At 39.1% G+C, this 21,071-nt stretch overlaps 1 long non-coding RNA gene across 1 annotated transcript; it reads right to left on the bottom strand.

The window, feature by feature from the left end:
- Positions 1–12,464: 12,464 nt before the first annotated feature.
- LOC121900869 lies at positions 12,465–16,585 on the bottom strand. The gene is made up of 2 exons (XR_006097121.1): positions 16,093–16,585; positions 12,465–14,165 (listed from the first exon to the last, which is right to left on the bottom strand). It is a non-coding gene; the product is annotated as an uncharacterized LOC121900869 (long non-coding RNA).
- Positions 16,586–21,071: the final 4,486 nt, after the last annotated feature.

Genomic DNA, 21,071 nt, shown 5'->3' with positions numbered 1-21,071 from the left:
TTCCTCTGAAATGACACGACCTATGTAGCACACTTCCCTCTTGAAGAAGTCACATTTTTTGGGGTCTCAGTTTGATTCCACAAAACTTTTGCCTCTGCAGCACTTTCCGCACATTTTCAACATGAAGGTCAAAGTTCTTACTAAACACCAATATGTCATCGAGATAGGGGACACATACCTCATCCCTTAGATCTCCAAGACATCCCTCCATGTACCGCTGAAAAGCAGCCGGGGCGTTTGTCAGCCCGAAAGGGATCCTGAGCCACTCATATAATCCCCAGGGCGTGATGAAGGCTGTGCACACTCTGCTTTCTTCACTGACAAAGCCCTGGTGGTAGGCTTTGCCCTGATCAAGTACTGTGAACCATGACTTTCTTCCGAGATTTTCCAGTGTCTCCTGGATTCTTGAAATTGGGTGACGGTGAGCCAGTGTCTTTTCGTTTAACTGCCTGTAGTCCACACACAGTCTCATTGTGGAGTCTTTTTTTCTCACAACTACGATAGGAGATGAGTAATAGGAACTGGATCTCTGAATCCACCCGTGACTTAATAAGTCTTGAATGTGATTTTTCACCTCTTGGTACAGATGCCGTGGAATGGCATTGTATGTTTTCTTCACTGGAATGTCATCCTTGAGGTTTATTACCATCTGTAGATCAGAAATACACCCAGTGTCCCAGTCATTCCTGGCAAAAACATCACACTCTTCTCTTAACATTTGTCTCACCTTCTCTTGCTGATCCACTGTTAAGTGTAAGAGGCCAACCGGTGGGTCCCAGTACTCCTTCTCAGTGGTGCCTTTATGGTGCTCATTCACTGTGGTTGTGTTCTTTTCATTCACTTCCACTTTGTTTGAGTTAATAGTTTCACTCTGTTGACCTGAGGTATGAGTTGTGACTTTTTTCACAGGGGAAAATGGCCTCTACCTGATATAACCAGCCAATTACAGTCCGGTTTTGTAGTCTGATATTAGTCTCTGTATTATTCTCTACTGTCACTGTAATCATGGCGTTATCTTTGGTGGGGAGCTGCACAAGTTGTTGATTCACTATCAGTCCAGTAGGCCATGGTGTGTTCTCATTTGGTTCCAGGATTACATAGTCACCTTGCAGCATTTTTTTATTTAGTCTGCCACAGTTCACTTTTATCATGCTATGCTTTGGGATCATGACATCTTGTCTGCCCGTTCGTGCAATTTGAGTTTCTGAGTCATTTTTTTTTCTTCTTTAGGACTGTATATACAGCTCTTGCCTTCTTAGGCCCTATATCCAGTGCTGCACCAAGGCTATGGACAAATCTACGGCTTACTGTCCTGTCTGGAGGTGCATCAGTGGGAGTCAATTCCTCAATAACATTGAAACCAATTATTGATCTTTCCAGTGGGTGAGTACTTACTAAGATAGGCACAGCTAACTCACTGTCTCTGTTTTCTGGTAAGCTAAACTCCACCTTTATCCAGCCCTCATATGGAATGTCTGTTCCATTTGCAGCAGACAGATCCAGCACCCCCTCATCGCAAAGTTCTTGTACTGACTGAATTTCAGCTTCTGGTAAGCATTTGTTTTTCCAGTCTAAGTCACCTATTGACACTTGTGATCCTGTGTCCCACAATACTGTAGTCTCGATTCCTCCAAGATTGCACTGGACAAGGCTTCTGCGTCCGACTAGTTTAGCTGTCTTTTGCTGTTTCTTTGACATTACAGTTTTATCATTCAACACTGCAGGCTGGTTTGTCTTAGTGAGGGAAACTTCGATTTTACAGGTGTTAGCCGTGATGTTTTGTTTCCTTCGACAACCAACAGCCCAGTGTTCACTGCTTCTACATTTGTAGCAATTGTGCATCTCCCCTCTGGGTGTGACTTTTCACATTCTGGGCATTTTCTCTGTTGGCGTTTAGCTCCACCATATTCTTTCTTCCAAGCTTTAGTCTGTCTGTCTTCCTCTCTATTTGTTCCTGCTTTACTGAGGCTAGCAACATGTGTAGTGAGGTTCTGAATAGCTTCACAGATTACTTTGTTTCCAGCATCAAGCTTCTCCAGTATAGGATTGGGTTTAGATGTATGCTCCTTTATCTTCTGGAGTCTTCTGGCCTGCTCAATATCACAGCTATCTTCCTCCTGAACTGCTGCTACTTTCACAGCTTTGGCTTTGGCTACAGATGACAGCTTTTAAGTCTTTAAGTGACAACGTCACAAACTTCGCCATAATATCAGTCATTAATGATTCCCACTCAGGCTCCATACTTTTCTTTGGATTATCTTGCATTGCCGCAGTGCTAGATCCGACATCACGAGCTAATGTGGCTAGCTGGTTCTCCTTCATGCGGCGCACCTCTAAAAAGAAAAACATCGGGTCTTTGGCTCATTGCTCTTTGTAAACCGGGCAGAAACACCAATTTATGTTGCACCCTCAAAACGGACTAGGGCTACTTTCAATTTTCTTGTGACAACTTTTATTTTAGGCTCGGTTCAGTTACAAAGCATACTGTTCGTTTTTCCTTAACAACAGAGAAAAACTTCCAGCCCACAACAACAACACACTTTTTTTTAGAATTTCTCTTAAAATGGGGCAGCGTTCAAACAAATGCAACCTCCTCTAATGACAAAATATGACACCATCATAGCCATGTGATGCCTAATATGTTAGCAGAGATGTTAATAGAATAAAAGAATATATAAACATCTATAATTCCACTGCAAACATAAAGTCACTCCTCTTGATCAAACCTGAGATAACAAGCCTAGGGGTCATTTTAGACTCTGCTTTGAGCTTTAAGTCCCATATAAACAAAGTGACCAAAACAGCATTCTTTCATCTCAGAAATATTGCCAAGGTTTAAGCATTCCTAACTCAGCAAGATGCTGAAAAACTAATTAATGCTTTTATATCAAGTAGGTTGGACTACTGCAATGCATTTTTTATGGGTCCTCCTAAAAAGTACATTGACAGATTACAGTTTATTCAGAACTCCGCTGCTAGACCGCTAACAAAAACAAAAAAGAGAGAACACATCACTCCAGTCTTGGCTGGACTACACTGGCTCCCTGTGTCTTCCAAAATCGATTTTAAAGTCCTTCTACTTGTTTATAAAGCTCTCAATGGGTTAGGGCCGACTTACATCACAGACTGCCTGTTGCTTTATGTTCCTTCTCAAGCCCTTAGATCTTCTACTGCAGACTTGCTAGAGACCCATAACCCTACCCAAAAGAAAACTGGAGATACAGATTTCATCAGTTATGCTCCCAAATTATGGAACACCTTACCTAAAGAAATTAGAGAGGGAGGCTCGGTTGAAACCTTTAAACAACACCTAAAAACATATGTTTTTAACCTAGCCTTTCTATTGTCCCATTTTGCACCATTTTTAGTGTGCCATATCCCACCATCTTTAAGACATTTTATTCCATTTTATTCTGTTTTCATTCTATTTCATTGATTGAATATGTGATTTACTTAAAATTTTTAGCTGTGTTTCCTTTTTAAGTGATTCTCATCCTCTTTTTAATGCAAAGCACTATTTTTCTTGTTTGCCTCCTTTTAATCTTCTCATGTTTCCTGTTTAATGTTCTTAATGTCTGTTTTTTTGCTTTTTATCTCTTTAATGTAAAGCACTTAGAGCTGCATTGTGTATGAAAAGTGCTATAAAATAAAGTTATTATCATTATTGTTATCTGAAGTCCAACTATGCCTTAAAGAAGTCTTGCTCATTGATAGGTAATGTTGTCTGCAATGATAACAACAGAGATGATAAAGGGAGAGCTACCATGATATAAACAGCACATTGCAAATTCTGATGGTTTACAAAATTATATTGTCTGACAATATGTATTTTTATAATGCCCAACTCTAATCAGGACCCTAGAATTGATACATTTAACTATCAAAACTAATTCCATTGCATAAAATTAACTTTGAAGATTTATCACACAGATATTACCTTTGAAGTTGCAGTGAAAGAATTCAAGAAAGACAGAAAAGAAACAAACTAACAAATTGAAGTGAAAGAATTAGAACTTGAAATAGGTCAAACAAATCAAGTAGTTTTCCATTTGTTGACTGTACATTAGAGATATACTCACTGTGATACCCTGTCTTTTAATACTGTCTAACTAGAGCTAACAATAGAACAAGCAAGGGTGAAAAAGTACAAGAACTACACCAGCTGTTGGATTTTGGATTTGTCCTCAAGTTGCTGACTGCCCTTTTTTCATAGAAACATGGTTCCTCTGTTGGAGTTTCTGTGCTTTGGTTTATGGAACGACTGTGCTTCAACACGCTGCTGTGGTTTCTTACTCTACGTTTTCTTCGTGTGCATCACAGTAATTTGCTGTGATAGAAATGTCTCATTGCATAATCCATATCACCTTACCCGGCAGCCATGAACATCATCATGACACTGCATGTGTAAGGGGGGTGAAAAGATTTTGTTTTTCTCTCTCTGTCATATATAATCAGATTATGGACTGCTGATATAAGACTCCATTAACACTGCACTCATTTAACCCTGCATACACAATATTGTTGACTCATTGGCATTGAGTCAACAACGTGAGCGAACTCGGTTGTTCCTATCACTCATCAAGGCACTGCTATTTATGCTGGCAGTAAAACTTTATTAAATAGTATTAGTTTCATATAATAAAAAGCTACACCCAGCTATTTACCTACGCATAGACACATTCAGTACATCACACATTTAACATCTGGCCTTCAATGGCCTAATTATTGCAAGTAATGAGATGCTAATTCCAACACTCATACTGCATGCATGAGCGGCCAGATTCATGTGAAACAGAACTTTATGACAAAACTAATAAATAAAACATCTTACTGGTGGTAAACATTAAGCAACTGAGGGAAAGAAAACAAAATGGGGAGGAGCATGGGACCCGATGATTAACGCTGCTTTTGGATAATCACGCCTGTGCCTGAAGGATGGTTTCTTTTGCCCCACTGTTTACTGGTTTATGAGGAGAGTGATGGGCCATTTCATTAGCTCAGTAAGTAAGTAATGCTCAAAATTAAGCAGCCTTTGATCAATTGTAGGGGCCAGTGTTGTCAGAGCTTTCATTATTTAACTATGAAAACAGAGTGAAATGCTAAAAAGTTAGCATGTCAGCATATCAGCATATGGTACAGTAGAAGAAGTAACCGTATCAGATTTTGGTTAACCTTCCCTTGTCTGGATTCTTTCTCACACTAATGCACAATGTGCAATCGTGAAGTCTGAGATTTGTGTCCTGGGAAATAAACTAGCTCAGTGCGGCAGTATAAAAATTGACTCTGATATCTCCGCCAGTAAGGCCTGAGTCTACCCAGCCCATGTGAAGAATAGATCTCTGGGGGTAATTCCTCACAGCAAGATAAATGAAAACTGTTATATCTCAACACACATATTAATGCTATAGAATCATTTTGTTCACCGACTGTACCTGTTGATAAGCCAGTGGTAGCCACCCATTATTTGGTAATGGCTACCATCTGTAATAGCATTTGTATGAGAGATATAAAAGAATGACTGGTAATAAAGACTAATGTGATCGCAAGACAAAGACTTCCTCAGACTTATCTCAGATAGCTTAATGCATTGTCTTGTAAACAGCGTCTTGTAAGCATCTGTGTCTCTCAAAGAAGAAATATCTGGGTTTATTGTAAATACAAGGTATTAAATAAGTTTTTCTTTCAGCACAAAAGAGGATGTGTACTCTTGCACATTACTCTGTTTAACCTTCAACAAAAGGATAAAGATTGAACTCTTTGAAATGTATATTACAGAGAATATAGCTCAAACATGGGTTATCATTTGCACAATAGAGAGGTTACAGGGATTATTGAGAGGGAAAATATTATGTTACCCAGACAGAGAAAAAACTATAAAAAAACTCATTGTCAGTGTTCACAGCTCTCAAAGTTATTGCGATCACAGCTTTTGCTGATGGTAAAGGGTGAAGAAGAGGTGTTTGCAGCCACTGGTAAACTCTGTGCTGTAAAGCTGCACTTTACATTTCTTGCTGTGGAATCAATGAATTGATTTTAATTTAACTGAATTGAGTTTAAATTAACTTTTTAAAGCTAGCTTGGTGAGATGATAGTTCCAACTGCAAAACAGGGTAAAATACATTGCAGTAGAGCCAACACTTTTTCCTCTGTGGTTTTGACAGCATTAAAAGATTTTTCCCACTCAGTCCTAGTGGTCTTGCAGATAGCTTCAGCTTTCATTGCCAAGATTTTAGATATTTGCAGCTGAGGTTTATGCCATCACCTCATTGCAATAGTGGTAAATGGAATTGTGTTTGTAATACTCGAAGCAATGTCAGACTACATATTGTAAAACTAAATTGCAACATACCATTTTTCCTTTTATCTGAAATACAGGGTGTATGTTTGCAAAATCTGAAATCATTCTTGACAAGGTAATATTTCACACAAGCAGTTATAAAGCATTTTTTTAAAAATCAAAGTAGTCTTTGACTCATGAATTATTTCCCTGGGTTACTGAGGTCTTTGGCACTTGATCTCCTACTCTGTCTAGAGAGAGGATTTGAATTGATGTGACTAATGTAAAACAAGGCCAACTGTCAGATGTAAGCCAGTCACTGCTAGTGCACTTTTGCACCCTCCATTTCCAAGGCATAATGATGCATAGCCATCACACTTAAGCCCAGTCTAGTGCCTACATATGGAAAAGGTGTCAGTTGCACCGAAGGAAATTATGCAGTCAACTAGTTCCCTGTCTAGCGTGGCATCTCAGCTGCACAGCGCTCTCCCTGAAGAAGAGATGACATGTTTATGAGTTATTCCCCTGATGGGGTCTACACCTAGGAATACAGACGTGTCCTTTACCCCTGACTGGCCCACTGAGGGAAGTCTATTGTGAATAACTGAATAAAAAGATTTATAAAATATTCTTTTCACCAAACCAACTATCTAAGAAGCCGAGCTGCTTAATAGTCATACAGAAAGTATAATTTGACACTGAAGAACTGTAATCCCCCCCTCATAATTTATATAATGGAATTAACCTTGAAGGTTTCAAATTTTTGATCCCTTTTCCTTCTGAGTTTTAAAAGAGTGGCAGATGGATGCAGAATATTAGAAATTAATCACAACATACCAGTCATTTTAGAAGCAGATGTACAGGGAATGTTGAGTGTTTTGCAAGCTCGCAGGCGCGGACTGTGAATGTTAGAATGTCACTTGAATGAGAAAAACCTGACCCTCAGGGCTATTTGTCTTTTGTGGCCAACTGTACAACTTTATAAAGCTCCCATGTTCAACATGATCCTATTGCCTTCCTGAGTGACAACAAGTTGAACATTATACTCAGTGCTGTGAAAGTAAAACTCACTATTACTGTAGTTATTAAGTTACTCAGCCATCTTAAGAACTCTGCTCGCAAAATAGATACTAAGAGGACGTAACCATGTGGAAATACTGAGCAATGAACATGAGCCAACATGTGTTGTCCATAAACTGACAGAAAGCATTTTAGAATGAAAGCCTTCGTATATTCCACAGTCTCAGATGAATAACCATGGGTTTTGAAAAGAAGAGGAAAATAACCTGTAATAATTTGTCCCTCCAGTCATGTGGAGATACTGCTGTGGTGTTCCTCTATTTGTCACTGTCAGCCTCCAGACTGAGGATATGAGAAGGCGGCAGAAAGAATGGGAGCAGTGGCGGGGTAGTGGTGGTGAGAGGAAGGGGAGTGTGAAGAAAACGCTGAAGTATGTGATTAAGAATAATGAGTAAAAAATTGCATAAAGCCTTCTCCCAAATCACATATCAACTCCACGCCTGGCATTATCCCTGAAGCATCTCATCAGTCCTGGACCAAGTCCCCATCGTTCTGCGATGCAAGTACACGTGCACCCACCCACACACACACACATACACAATAACAGTCCATTAGTAGCTAACACATGAGCCAACATCTCTCTCTCTCTCTCTCTTTTTCCCTTCCTCTCTCGTCCTCCCTCTCTCGCTCTCTCTCGCTTTCTCTCCCTCTCTCCCTCTCTCTCTCTCTCTCTCTCTCTCTCTGTATCTATCTTTCTCTCAGTGGATCTACATTGTCTTGGGAAGTGAAAGCAACGGCAGGAACAAGACCTGTCAAGTTTCATATCAATACAGTGACCTTCCGTCCCTTGCTGCTGTTCCACCACTCCAGCAAACACAGCCAGGCCTGCCTGTTATCTCCAAACCACTGTTTGGAGAGGCATCTCTATCAGAACAGTGGGAAAACATCCAATGCATATCAATTGGAAGACTTTGATTTTTATTTGTTCTGCATTTGCTCTGTCTTGCTATGGTACATGGAAATGACAGCAGGGTCCACTGTATAAACTTTCAAACCACTTGATTCTTGTTGGACTTTGGTGGAGAAATTCAATCTGTAAATGTTGAACATATTAGTCATTTTACCTCATGCCTCCCCTTTTGTTACACAATATAATATATATGTGCAACTGAGGGTTGAAAGAGCTTCAAAATTTGGAGGGGATACTTAAGCAAAGATAAAGCATGCTTTTACATATTCATTCAATGACATTTTTAAATGCTAAGCAACTCATAAACCCACTAAAACATGAAAATAAATTGGCTTATCAAGTTGTTACAGCTAATCTGTCAGCAAACATTTGCCTTCTTATTCATCTAGCAGACAAAAACATTCCTTTGGAATCCTCTTTTCTCACCACCTGTCCAATAATATTCACTGCCATTTTTATTCCTGGTCTGGTTTCTAACTATAGAGAAAAATATCTTACTCTTGTTATATTTGATTCACTAAATGTTCAGCTTTCTTTGCAGTTTTTGTTTATTTTGGCTCTCTGCTATTTCATGCTGGGCAGGTAGCATGCAACTGGCTTGTGGGAGCTTGTGAGGTATGAGCAGCTGCTCACACTTTTTTACATCTGTTACAATGTTGATAATTGACAAATTGTTTCATTCATTTTCAAGCAACACTTCCTGATTCGAGCTTCTCAAACATGAAGATTTGATGCTTTTCTTTGTCATATATGATAGTAAACTGAATATCTTTTGAGTTTTGGATGTTGGTAGAACAACAAGCAATTTTAATATTTCACCTTGGCCTTTGGGAAATTATAATGGGCATGCTACATTCTGGCATTTTATAGACAAAACTATTAATTCATTAATAATAAAAAACAGATTAATCAATCATGCAGTTAAATGTCACTTCCCTAATAATCCTTAATCACATCTCATTAAGTAATTACACTGAATCATGTCGTATGAGCATATGAACTACCATCCTCTGGTCATAGTCACCTGACCATGACATAGAGTCTCACAACTTCATGAATCAATAGATAGAAAAAAAAATGTCTAGTTGAGCTTGGTACAAGGAGAGCACCAGTAGCGTGTCTTCCTACTCTCAAAAACAATTTAGATTCTAACAGTTTAGATGTTATCTGCTTCTCAGTGTTAGGGGGAAATAGCAAACTAGAGATATAAGCTCAAGTGATTGTCCCATTTCTAACTGTTAGGGCTAAAGATCCTCGACACCGAGTCAATATCGAGCAAATGAAATGCAATCATTTGTAAACAAGGAGACAAACTGCAGTTTCATACAAATGGGATTGAATGACAGACTTCCTGAATGACGTGAGTTGTGTGTTTGTATGTGTTTATCTACAACCCCATGCTATTTCAATGAGAAAAAGATTTGTGTCATGAGACATTAGCCATGTTATTTCAATGTTCATTATGTGTTAATACATAAATATAATTTTAGACACCTGGTGCTGTTAGTGAACAATTATACCAGGTGGAGGATAAAAGCCATCTGTCAGTGGGCAGGTCATATTGACTGCCTCTGGAAAAAGGAGCCAACTTTCTGCTCCCTATGACACAACTGAAGGTGTTATATGAAGACCCACATGGGGGAAAAGGGCCCTGATATTTTAATTAAACTGCTGTCACTCGCCCTCACCAGTGCCAGTCAACTTCATGTCACACTGGCATGCATACATAAGGTGAAATAAGTGAGTGAAAGGATATGAAGAAGTTTTAAAACGTTGTGGGTAGTTGGGGGCAGATGAGTTCCAGTATGCACTGTGAATTAAAGTCATGTCTGGAAGTCATTATTGTATTACTGAAACTTTGGGCAATAAAGGGGGTGGGTCAGAGGAGGTCTGTCTATATCCTGGTGAAAGAGTGACTGAAGATTGGAATCATCAGATTTTCAGCTGTTTTTATGTTCTTGCTTCACTGCAGAGATTTCTTTTCTGTAACCTACAATTTTTTGTTTTGTATCCGTCAATCTCTCCTCTGCCAAACCAATCATCTGGGAAGGACGTCACATTTTGAGAGTGTGAGAGGACAACATAATATCTGTCGACTTCAGCCTCTTTCTCTTTTGCTGTCAGTGAACACCGCATCCCCTCAACAGCTCTTTTAGAGTCCCTTCACCTTCTTCTCTTATCACCTTACATTTTTTTCTTTCATCTTTCAGTGGGATTTTCACACCCTAAGAAATGACAAAAATGCTCATATGTTCTTCTTTGACCTACGCAGCTGGCCATTGTGATCTTGCCAGAGCTGTAGTCTCTAAACTTATAATTGGACTTGAATCAGATATAATATGCTGAAATGGACATTAAAAACTCAGTTTTATGAAGACTTGACCCGCAGCTTGAGAGCAAAATTGCTATGCTTCTTAATTAACTTATTTGTGCTAGTTTTCTTATTTATTGATGATCATACATGTTCTTAATTTTTGTTCAATAGAGAAAATACTGATGCCCTTTCATGTGTGTACTGTACCATGAGTTATGAGACAATCTAGGACAGTTGTAGCCATCCAACACACGGTGTGTGTAATTATTATAAGTATATTCTGCAGGGCTTGTATTTTATCTAACAGATGGCCATGCCTACCCAAACGTTTTTTAGCACCTTTTTGTATTAACAGTTTGGTGACTCTCTATCATGGTGCTACTGGAAAACACTGTTAAGATACTAAAAGAAAATGCCCTGTTGTGATTGGTGTCATTGTAATGGTCATGGACAACATTCAAATGCCAGAAAATTAGCGTTCCGACTTGCTTGCTTTTGAAGACTTAAGACTTTTGTTGGACTTCCCCTTATGGACCAGCGGCCTTACTTGAGAAGACTTGAAAACAATCCCATAAGCCTCCCCATAAAAAATCCTGTGATCACTCTTTGTGGTGGATCCCTTGGGTGTGTGTAGATGAAGAATGTATGGGGCTTTTTTCCTATCTTTATTCAAGAGCATGGTCTTTCAATTTGAGAAGATATTGATTTCACATTCAGATTTTTAATTATATCCCTCAAAACCCTGCCCTCACACTCAAATAGCACGTGCTTGTGCGCAGATTTGCTCGGCTTCTGCTCAAACTGAAATGAATTGGTGAAGTCATATTTGCGGCACAACAACACATCCATGATAATATGTTTGGCTTTCAAGTGTTGTAAATAACATGAACACTGTTGCTAGGCCAATAACAACAAAATGGATGCTATATTTCTTTATCTTTTTTTCTTCTGTATTTTAGTGTTTAGGAATTGATTTTATTTATTCCAATTTATTCCAATCCAAGTTAATGCTACAGTGTGATTACTGGAGATTAGTGTCAGTCAGGCTTCTCTCCTGAGGAGCCATCTTCCAGTTTGGGTCTTGGAGGCAGACACCCTCTCTATGTTTAAGAGTAGGCTAAAAACTTTTCTTCGTGATAAAGCTTATAGTTAGGGCTGGCCCAGTCTTGCCTTGGACCGGCCCCTAGTTATGCTGCTGTAGGTCTAGACTGCTGGGGGACTTCCCATGATGCACTGAGCTCCTCTCTCCTCCCTTACTTCTCCATCTGTATGCATTCTTGCCCCAATAATACATGTTACTAACTTAGCAACGGGGTTTTGTGCTTTCTTGTCTCACAGGAGACCTTCAGTTGTGGACCGCCTGCTGTCCCCTTGGTCCACCTTGACACCCATGGCTGCTACTTTTATTATTAGTCATATTTCTATTATTATTGTTGTTATTATTATTGTTGCTGTGCTTCTCTATGTCCCCCTCTCCTCTGTCCCCCTCCCTCTTTTTCTCTCAACCCAACTGGTCAAGGCAGATGGCTGCCCACTTAGAGCCCAGTTCTGCTTGACATATGTTCCCGTTAAAGGGGAGTTTTTCCTTGCCACTGTCACCAAGTGTTTGCTCATGGGGGAATGTTGGGTCTCTGTAAATTAAAAAGTACAGTCCAGACCTCCTCTATGTGAAAAGTGCCCTGAGATAACTTCTGTTCTGATTCGGCGCTATATAAATAAAATTGACTTGATTTGACTAGTGTTGTCATGACACCAAAAGTTTGATTTGATATCAGTTCCAAGTTTTGCATCACTTGATACTGAAACAATATTTGAAACTGAAACAATACTGATTTGATACACAATACCTAATAGATCAGAAACAGAATGTCCACAAGGGTTAATCACATTTTCGAAATCACAGTTTATTAACAACCTTGTAAAACTCTCAGATTGCTGGACAAGTCTTAAACTGAAAAAATATATATGAAATAAAGCAATTTGAAAAAAAAGAATCTTTCAAAAGTATAAAACATTTTAAGAACAGAATACAGCATCTTTCTATAATAAAGTCTTTCCAAATTAGAACACTTTCACGTTTCAAGTAGGCATGCACATTGCACTCTTCACAATATCCTGTGATATCAGTCTATGTTTAAGACAGGTTCTTTGCCTGTTTTAGGTTCTTGGCCAAGAATACAAGTATATCCACATGCTTCTCTGACGGCCTTATGTGCCTGGGACCGGCAATGATGACAGAGGTGCTTAAAACACATTCTGAGGCACAAGTGGAAGCTGCAATACACATATATCTTTTTGCACAATTTGCAAGGATGGACAGGCTTTTTTCATGATCTTTCCACCAGGAAAGTGCTCCACTGCATGTATCTCTTTACTTTGGCATTAGACCTCAAATTCATTCATGACTCTTTCAGTGGGGTTCTTTTTGAGATCCACTCTCTGAGATTGTATTGTTGTCCCCCTCTTTTCCAAAGTTATGCTGGACAGAAAGCTTTTCAGGCCTGTTTTTCTGCTGCCTGTTCTCCTCTATGGAGGTCAGCCATGAGAGCTCCCTGTAGGACCTCATCCTTCACCTCCTTTTCCATTGGCACAATGGTCATCTTAAACCTTGGATCAAGATATGTTGCTGTGTTGAGCACAAATTGTGGCCTAGGATCTTCATATCTCCTCTTTATGTCATCTCTTATCTTTCTTTTCATGCCACATGTAAGTGTCTCATCAGGATCTTTGCCTGCTAGACAGGAATGGATCTTCCATAGTAGAGACAGGACAGAGGAGAGAGTTGGATCTTTCTTTCCCCTCAAAGCATCTGTGAAGGCATTCAGAGGATCTAGAACATCCCTCACTGTTTCCAAGATGGTGATGTCTGTGTCTTTGGGTATGAGGTGATAATTTTTGTGGTTCTCCGCCAGGACTGCTGCTGCTCACAGAACCTGTCCACCATGCTGAAAGCCGAGTTCCATCTGGTGGGCTCATCATGAATGAGCCTGTACTCTGCAACCTGCAGTGCCTCTTGTTTCTCTTTCAGTGATCTTGTAAGTTTGTTTAACGTAGAGAAGATTGAGGCTGTTCTACAGAGCCTGGACAGACATGTCCAATTCCCATGTTTCACTAACAGTTTCTTCTAAGGCTTCAGTCAGGCGGTCAGAATACATTGCTGTACGGCCTAAACACCAAGACTGCATCTCCCATGATACACTGATAAACTGGATGGTAACAGCCATGTAGGTGTCTACAGCTCTGCTTGTCCATAGATCTGTTGTGCATGCGTAGAATTGTTTCTCTGCCAGTTGTGCAGCAAGGATACTTCTGGTCTCTTGGTAGAGCTTTGGTATTTCAGTGTACATAAAGTAGTTTTTTCTTGGCATGTCATACCGTTTGTCCAACTCACACACAAGACTCCTGAAGCCAGTTTTTTCCACAGTATACACAGGTACCTCATCCAGACAAAAAATAAATTCTGCTACTACCCAGTTAAGTCATTTGGCATCTTTCCCATTTTTGGGGTACTTTTGGGTCAATTGAAGGGTGGTGGTAATGGTAGGCTGGCTTGTGGTCGATTGCTTGGTGGTTTCGCTTGAACTCTGTAATTAAAACAAGAGGACCCGATGAGACACGTGGACATACAGTATGCTGTTGCAAAACCTTGAGACCCACAAAATGTACAAAATACATTTACGATTAAATCTTTACTATTTCATTTTAGTTTCATACATATCAGGGCAAATTGCTAACCTATGGTTATATTTATTGGGGAGTGTGCCGTCTTTACTGGCCATTCTGTCCAAGGCAAGACTGGACCAGCCCTAACTATAAGCTTTATCAAAAGGAAAGTTTTTAGCCTACTCTTAAATATAGAGAGGGTGTCTGCCTCCCTGACCCAAACTGGAAGATGGCTCCACAGGAGAGAAGCCTGACTGACACTAATCTCCAGTAATCACACTGTAGCATTAACTGGGATTGGAATAAATTGGAATAAATAAAATAAACACTAAAATACAGAAGAATAACAAGAAAAATAGCAGCGTCCATTTTGTTGTTAGCTGCCTAGCAACAGTGTTCATGCTGCTTGCAACACTTGAAAGCCAAACATATTATCATGGATGTATTCTTCTGCTGCAAATATGACTTAACCAATTCAATTTGAGGGAAGTAATAGCACCATGAAAATAAAAAATCTTAGTTGAGGTCCTTGACTTTGACGGTCCATGTTGGCCAACAATCCGCTAGACTCTCCTGAGTCATGAAGGTGATGTTATTTTCTCCTCTAGCACACCGATGTGAGGCTGGTGTGCTATACGGCTACTACTATATGTAGCGATTATAGGAAAAAAGTATGGGCGCTAGTATATATATTAACTGTCCTTTTATTCCAAAAGTTGTGCAAGAAAGCAAGGGAAGTACATATAATAAAGCCCTGGAGGATGGGAGTGGATGAACCTGGTTAAAGAGTAAGTGCCCTACAGGATGCTCGAAGAAGTAAAGTGAATGTGCCCACAAGGAGGCAGAGATCATTTCATTGGTCAACACTACACCTGGAATTCTATTGGTTGGGGAATTTTGACAGGGTTGTTGCACAAATAATCCTAAAGCAGAGGAGAAATCTGAGAGCAGACGTTTCACGAGCGCACAGAGGCAGCCTGAGTGCGAGGAGAAGAGCTGAAGCTGAAGCTGGAAATCTGTGCAAGCAACAATATATCTGAGTGCAAACATACAGTTTGAGCAGAAGCAGAGCAAATCTAAGTGCAAGCAGGAGCTATTTGAGTGCGAGGGCAGGGTTTTGAGGGAAAGAATTACAAAATCTGAATCTAAAATCAATAAATCATGCTCTCAAATTGAGAGACCACACACTTGAATAAAGATAGGGAAAAGGCCCATAAGAATGCAGCTAGCTGTGAGAAGAACTAATGTGAATTTCAGGACACACTGATCATCAACACTGTTGACCATTGCCTTTCGCCCTCCTAAGTGCAGATGATGTAGATATTTGAGCGTGGGTTTTGAAGCAAATTCTTGAAATTAATATGTGCTTTCATAATGTTAATCTAAGAAGGAGGATGTAATGCATTCTTATGACAATGTTTCATGGGTTAGTAGTATGAGATTATTCACAAAATGCATTAATAAATTCTGAATCGTATCTAATTGCACTTGCTTGTTGCACAGAATACATGTTCATCATTAACAGGCAGCATCTATGATGACAGCATGATGGTCTGTTAACAATAGGCCAAAGATAATAAATCCAAAGATTATAAATCTAATCAGATAAATCAGATATTCCAAAAACATGATTGATCCCCATGGAGAAACTGGGACTTTGTAGCAGAAAGTGCAATGAGATACAGAATAGAAAAATTTCAGCATATTTCAGGAATATGTCAAACATTTGAGCATGTCAAGAAAAAGAGTAGAAGACTAATGTAAATAAACAGCACCATTATAACAGCTGTCCAGTAAATACAGTTGCAGTGTAAGATGTAAAAGTATATGAAAAAATAATAGCCGTACAAAATAAGAAGGAAGGTCACAATCTGCTCCTCAGTCCTTCTCTGCAGCCACACACTCTCATCCCCAGCTCTCCGCATTACGACTTCCCGGCCATGTTCGTTCTTCTTACTTCCCAGACTTGCCATTTTCCACCAGTCCACCAGATGCCCTCAGACTTTTCTCCATGTTTTGTGAAGACTGGACTGAGTGGGAGAAGTGTTATTTGTGTACTTTTCATGTATATTTTGTCAAGCTATGCCAGTCTGTATTAACCAGGATTGAATGCTCCTGTCTTTGTTTGAGGCAAATTTTGCTACTGCCATCTCATAGTGCCTTTAAACCAGAGTTTATGACATTACCTCAGGAGCTTATATATCGTGAATTTAAATGGGCTAGCAGGACTTTACCATCAGACTCTGATACAATTGGCTTAGTGGATAAATAAGAGTATTGTGTTTCTGGGTTTTTGGTTTTCTGTTTGCCCTGTGTTTTCCCTCCTGTGTCCTCAGCCTACGTTTCCCTCCACACATTCCCTCCACACCTGCCCTGCCTCATCCTTTTTAGCCCTGCCCCACTCCCTGTGTCTTCCCCAGCCAATCAGCTCCTTTCTTGTTCTCCTGTTCCACCTGTACCTCATCCCCTCGTCAGTTTAGTTTGTATTTAAGTCCTGGTTTTAAGTTCAGTCTTATTGGATCATGAATCATTAGAGAAATTTGTTTTTACAAGTTGTCCTGCATTTGGGTCCATCTCCTGCTACTCCCCTGACAGCAACTTTGTGCAATTATTATCAACAATATGACCACTGAGCAATTAGCAAACAATATAACACCTATAAACTGACACACACCACAAACTGTGCATATACAAGTAAACAGAGAAATGGATGCTTTACACAGAAGAAGCTTTCTGTATGGTTCATCACTTGCCAGACTGGTTTCAATACTAGCCGCCTTTTTTAAACAAACCAATTTCGTGTTTGATGCTCTTTTTACATTTGACATAAAACTGGATTTGAGGAATCTCCAAATATCTGAAATAAACAAACAAACAAGCTCCCTGAAGAAATTTAAATTGCAGGAGCAATTGTCTTTCCAGGTGACAAGATAAAGGCTGCAGTTTGATTTAATTTTTATCTCTTTGAAAAACTATTTTCACAGTATTGTGTTATCACATTTTACAACACTAATATTACTTTTAGGGGAACTCATGTTTTACGAGGAGATCCTCTGAAATAAGATCCTCTGAAACTGGTAACAAAGGGGTGCATGTTTATTCCTGAATTTTATGTACGTTTAATTAACCGATCTACTTAACAAGCTTGGCAGGTTGAGATGTGGTTATTAATACTGAACATTTATTCAGAGCAGCTAAAAGGTTGTTTAAGGTCCCCAGTAACCCAAATTTCTAGCACTGAAGGAATTTCATGACTGTGAAATAGCAGGAAAATCTGAAGATATGATTATCATTTTCATGTAACAGCACCAACATGTCAGCTTTAATATCTGTGGTTCATGAAGGCTTTATACAACAGAGAATGTGTCCTCTTTTTCTTCTTTGACTGGGATGTGTGTCAGACTGGTCAGTCTTGGTAATTAAAGCTCACTAGAAATGCAATAACAAGGCTTTTCTTGGAAAGGCCTTTGGATTTTGGAGGTCTAACTAAGCAAACAACCTTCAATTAAAGAGGATTTCTATAATTCTGTCCACTTCCCTTGCATGACTTAAAACATTTAATGAGCCTTTTAAAGAGAAATAAGGTATAGGAAAAGTCACAGAGGTACACATTGCTATATCAGTACTCCATAAAATATGTCCACCTTAATGTTTTATGAGAATTTAAAGATAACTAATGATAGACTAATAACCATAAGGGACTCACTTCGAGACTTATTTTTGGGTTCCAAAACTCATCATTTCAAACAGTTTTTATACTTAAATTGATACTGTAAACAACCATCATTACAAAATAAATCCTAACCCTTGACCAAAATAAAAATGATGAACTAATAATAGAAATACATGCAAACAAAAGGAAACATGCCTTTTTCCCAGAAAATGTACTTGCTTCAATAGATCTGTCAGAAGAATCACTAGGGTTCCTGCACAGTGGAAGTTTGTTAGATAGCCACTAACCTATTGTTTGTCCTCTGTTATATTTATATTTAAGCAGTATACATATTGTATTGTGTGTGTGTACATAGGCGTGTGCTGTAAAACACAGTTTATTCATGCCTGCAAACCCTAATCCAGCGTGTCAGAGCAGCAGCCCAACACACTAAGGCCTGTCTGAGGAGCCTGGACTCCCAACTGAGTCTCACATGAGCAGGCCAGTAAAATTAGGTGATGATTGATCCGACTCTAGTGGGAGTGGAATGTTTTTCTTTTTCTTACTTCTAAATAGATATTGTATTCAAATAGAAGAACAACCATTGACTCTGTAGTCTCTGTACAATAGTAGCTGACGATCAGGAAAAGTCAAGTGTTGTATTTGTCTGTGTGTCACGCTTATCTCCTTTGGTCTCCACAGGCCTGACCATGACATATAGTCTCACATGTTCATGAATCAATAGATAGATTTAAAAAAAACAGTCTAGTTGAGCTTGGTACAAGGAGAGCACCAGTAGCGTGTCTTCCTACTCTCAAAAACAATTTAGAACAGTTTGAATGTAATCTGCTTCCCAGTGTTGGGGGGAAATAGCAAACTAGAGATATAAGCTCAAGTGATTGTCCCATTTCTAACTGTTAGATCTAAAGATCCTCTACACCAAGTCATTATCGAGCAAATGAAATGCAATCATTTGTAAACAAGGAGACAAACTGCAGTGTCATACAAATGGGATTGAACGGCAGACTTGCTGAATGACGTGAGTTGTGTGTTTGTATGTGTTTATCTACAACCTCATACTATTTCAATGAGAAAAAGATTTGTGTCATGAGACATTAGCCATGTTATTTAAATGTTCATTATGTGTTAATACATAAATATAATTTTAGACACCTGGTGCTGTTAGTGAACAATTATACCAGGTGGAGGATAAAAGCCATCTGTCAGTGGGCAGGTCATATTGACTGCCTCTGGAAAAAGGAGCCAACTTTCTGCTCCCTATGACACAACTGAAGGTGTTATATGAAGACCCTCATGGGGGAAAAAAGGCCCTGATATTTTAATTAAACTGCTGTCACTCGTCCTCACCCGTGCCAGTCAACTTCTTGTCACACTGACATGCATACATAAGGTGAAATAAGTGAGTGAAGGGACATGATGAAGTTTTAAAATGATGAAATATGCCAATATGTGAATTAAAGTCATGTCTGGAAGTCATACTGGAACTGGGCAAATGATAATAAAGGGGTTGAGTCATAGGAGGTCTGTCTTTATCCCAGTGAAAGAGTGACTGAAGATTGGAATCATCAGATTTTCAGCTGTTTTTATGTTCTTGTTTCACTGCAGAAGTTTCTTTTCTTTACACTAACAGTTTTTCCTTTTATATCCGTCCATATCAGTTTTTGCGACCACCAAGCCTGCACAAGTAAGACAAAAAAAAATCCATATAATTCATAAGGCACCTGCAAAGGTGTATTTAAATTGGGTAATATGCATACGTTTGGTGCAAAATTGTCCCCTTTCCATGCAATTGACATTATTGCAACAGTCCAATTCACTTATTAATGTCTTCAGAGAGTTGGTGGTAACTGAAGCACATTTATAAGGGGTGTCACACTGAGACTTTCCAGTGATCATGGCAGCAGTGATTGCAGCAGCTTACAATCTGGCACACATCATAATACAAGGTGTGATTGAGCACACCTTTGGCATTCGAAAAAGCAGATTTAGATGCCTGCATAGTAGCAGTGGAGCAATGCTGCATAGTCCTTCCAAAGTATGCCAGATTATAGTCATGTGCTGCATCCTTCACAACATAGCCATGAGAGCTGGTCTGCATCTTGTTGAGCTCAAAGATGATCAAGACTCAGAACAACATGAAGAGGAGCCGCCTGCCCCACTGTCTCATTTGCGAGCAGACCAGGGTAGGTATGTCTGACAAAACATCATTCAACATTATTTCCAATAACATGCTGTTTTCAGTTAGGTTGTTTTACCCCTTCAAACATCTCTGCAACAATTCCACCTTTTTGTATGACCTAAAAAATTAAATTGTCTGTAAATACAGTTTGTAAATAATATTTATTATTGTTATTGTTGTTGTTATTACTGTTGGTGTTGTTATTGTTGTTGTTGTTGTTATTACTACTATAGAACTTTTCAACACGGAGTGCTTCACAAACAAAAGCAAATAAATCAGTAAAACCAAACAATCAATACAACTCAATTTCTCACTCTGAAAATAGCAAGTCACCAGCCTTATTGATCGGTCAGCACAGTGGGCCTTATTTTGGCCTAAAGATTCTGAACCATGGACGGCTCCACTCAAACTCATTTATTTTGTTAGAGGATGCAGTGACAGGATGCAATGACAGTTGTGTCATGAAAAATAAATGAATAAAGCTCCCCCACATAGTCATTTTTGAAAATACATGAGAATAAAAAACAAGAAAAAAACAAATGAAAAATAAGGTTATTATAGATCGATAGATAAATAGAAAACTTTATTAATCCCCAAAGGGAAATTGCATTGTCATAGCAGCCATGACAGATGACAAAAATACATGAAAACACAAGTAAGGCATTAAATCACAGTAGGACATTTAAAACATGATAAAAACACAACAGATACAGACACAGAGGCTATGGTGATTTTTTAAAAAAGCAGGTGACTGAGTGAATAAATACATGCTCATCAGGTAAAGTTAATTCACAGATAGTGTGATGTCACCGTGCCACACAAACTCAAATGAATTGTAAAGTCTGATGGCACTTGGCAGGAATGATCTCTGGTGCCGCTCTCTGAGGCACCGGGGTTGGGTCAGCCTGTTGCTGGTACTAAGGCTACCAGCTTAGTACCACTGTAATATGTATTACATGTTACAATGTTACAATT

This window comes from Thunnus maccoyii, chromosome 7 (assembly GCF_910596095.1).
Source record: "Thunnus maccoyii chromosome 7, fThuMac1.1, whole genome shotgun sequence".
NCBI lineage: Eukaryota > Metazoa > Chordata > Actinopteri > Scombriformes > Scombridae > Thunnus > Thunnus maccoyii.
Note: the sequence above shows the minus strand (reverse complement) of the source record. Positions and strands in the feature narration are given on the sequence as shown.